Raw genomic sequence first — 2,949 nt, 5'->3', positions numbered from 1 at the left:
AAGAAAACGGCAGTCACCTGTTCTGTATGACGTCGAGCAGTATCGTCCATCAATACGAAATCTGAGCCCACACCACCTCCCAACAACAGCACATGAGGTCCTAAGATCTCGTCACGATATGTGACAGCAGTTAAACCTTGCCGATTAACTTGTACCATTTCGTGAAGAGGTGTTCGAATGGTCAGTATAATCCCTGTCCCCATCGTTAGGGATCCTACTCGATATCGATGTCTTTCCACAATATTTAAACCTTGCCGATTAACTTGTACCATTTCGTGAAGAGGTATTCGAATGGTCAGTATAATCCCTGTCCCCATCGTTAGGGGTCCTACTCGATATCGATGTCTTTCCACAATATTTGGGTCCCTAAATCGTGTTTCCCGTTCCCTCCAGAGCGAATCCGTCTCACTCTACAGACCAAATTGGAACTCATCTGTGAAAAGACTGTTGTTGTTGTTGTTGTTGTGGTCTTCAGTGCAGAGACTGGTTTGATGCAGCTGTCCATACTACTCCATGCTACCCTCCACGTTGCCCTCCTGATGCTTCAGAATATGCCCTACCAACCGATCCCTTCTTCTAGACCGAGCGAGGTGGTGCAGTGGTTAGCACACTGGACTCGCATTCGGGAGGACGACGGTTCAATCCCGTCTCCGGCCATCCTGATTTAGGTTTTCCGTGATTTCCCTAAATCGTTTCAGGCAAATGCCGGGATGGTTCCTTTGAAAGGGCACGGCCGATTTCCTTTCCAATCCTTCCCTAACCCGAGCTTGCGCTCCGTCTCTAATGACCTCGTTGTCGACGGGACGTTAAATACTAACCACCACCACCACCTTCTTCTAGTCAAGTGGTGCCACAAATTTCTCTCCTCCCCAATTCTGTTCAATACCTCCTCATTAGTTATGTGATCTACCCATCTAATCGTCAGCATTCTTCTGTAGCATCACATTTCGAAAGCTTCTATTCTCTTCTTGTATATTTATCGTCCACGTTTCACTCCCATACATGGCTGCACTCCATACAAATACTTTCAGAAACGACTTCCTACCACTTAAATCTATACTCGACGTTAACCAATTTCTCTTCTTCAGAAACGCTTTCCTTGCCATTGCCAGTCTACATTTTATACCCTCTCTACTTCGACCGTCGTGAGTTATTTTGCTCCCAAAATAGCAAAACACATTTACTACTTTAAGCGTCTCATTTCCTAATCTAATTCCCGCGGCATCACCCGATTTAATTCGACTACATTCCATCATCCTCGTTTTGCTTTTGTTGGTGTTCATCTTATATCCTACTTTCAAGACACTGTCCATTCCGTTCAACTGCTCTTCCAGGTCCTTTGCTGCCTCTGACAGAAGTACAATGTCATCGAAGAATCTAAGAGATTTTATTTCTTCTCCGTGGATTTTAATTCCTACTCCGAATTTTTCTTTTGTTTCCTTTACTGCTTGCTCGATATACAGATTGAATAACATCGGGGATAGGCTACAACCCTGTCTCACTCCCTTCCCGACCACTGCTTCCCTTTCATGCCCCTCGATTCTTATATTGGCCCATTTTACCCCTGTCCAGGTGGCACGTTGACGACGCCGTTCTAGACGTTTACAACTCAGAAGACATGAAGGTACACATACAGCAGGGCTACAACAAAATAAAATGGCTCTGAGCACTATGGGACTTAACATCTGTGGTCATCAGTCCCCTAGAACTTAGAACTACTTAAACCTAACTAACCTAAGGACATCACACACATCCATGCCCGAGGCAGGATTCGAACCTGCGACCGTAGCAGTCGCACGGTTCCGGACTGCGCGCCTAGAACCGCTAGACCACCGCGGCCGGCGGGCTACAACAGAAAGCCACTCCGCTGAAGCCTTCTGTACTCCGTTTGCCTCACTTCAACACGTCCTGCGGATGCTGCAAGGTGAGATGGCAGTTGCCATGCAGTACTACGTCGATACCGTCGTGCCTTACCGTCAAATAAAGGTCGTCTCTTTCTCATGTCACACGCGATCGGCTCTGCACTGGTGTTTGCGATACAATTTCGGTCTCCATGAACTGTCTCCATGTCTGAGAAACAACAAAACTGTTCACATGAAGCCATCGTCGCACATCAGGAAGTCCTGCTTCCATTTTTCCTATGGCCCTCCATCACAGAGAATCTGGTGGGTATCTCCTCTGTAGATGTGGTACTACCCAACAAACACTATCCCGTTTGATAGGTACCCTGACGTCATCGTTGGCGTGGTTACCCGGCGACCAGAATGCCATCTTCTGTGCAGAGTACGAACGTATGGACATCTGTCGACAGTTTGTATGACTCTATCGCGAATGAGACACAGGACGGCGAAACAGCGCTTTGTTGGTTTAATTTTGGACACCTGTATACTACTAATACAGAGCTTATATAAAACGTACAGTGTTGTTTGTTTTTAACTAGCACTATTTTTATTATTCTTGATTAGTACTAATTTTTGTAATGGTATAACTAAAAATACAGTGATGGTGTTGAGACAGCAACCAGCCACAAATTTATTCAAAGTTCATTTATTCAGTAGGTACTGTTACGGTTTGGAATCATTACAATTCATCGTCAGACGGCTTTCATGCTTTCATTCGTACATGTGTTGCTTTTTTTATTGATCAGTTGTCCTAAAATATAAATAATACATAATAATAAGCACGCCACACAGATGTTTGCGTTACAGATTTGCATTGCGATGTGACTCACGTGAAATGTCGGTCTTGAATGTTTGTTTTCATAGTTTTCGTCCAGCAAATTATGTTCATAGTTTTTACCGCATTCTTATCGTTGCACACATAAATTTGTATCATTGACCACTTTACCTTTTGAATAAAGGAACTTAAAATAAATTTATATCTGGTTGCTGTATCAACACCATCAATATTTGTTTTCAAATGAGAGCCACGATCTCCAACCATGTTATC

General features: G+C 44.1%; 1 non-coding gene across 1 annotated transcript; it reads left to right on the top strand.

Annotated features, from left to right (window-relative positions):
• The first annotated feature begins 584 nt into the window (after nucleotides 1-584).
• On the top strand, nucleotides 585-657 carry Trnaa-cgc (transfer RNA alanine (anticodon CGC)). Its single transcript has one exon. It is a non-coding gene; the product is annotated as a tRNA-Ala (tRNA).
• The last annotated feature ends 2,292 nt before the right edge of the window (nucleotides 658-2,949 follow it).

The sequence above is a fragment of the Schistocerca nitens genome, chromosome 2, assembly GCF_023898315.1.
Source record: "Schistocerca nitens isolate TAMUIC-IGC-003100 chromosome 2, iqSchNite1.1, whole genome shotgun sequence".
NCBI lineage: Eukaryota > Metazoa > Arthropoda > Insecta > Orthoptera > Acrididae > Schistocerca > Schistocerca nitens.
Note: the sequence above shows the minus strand (reverse complement) of the source record. Positions and strands in the feature narration are given on the sequence as shown.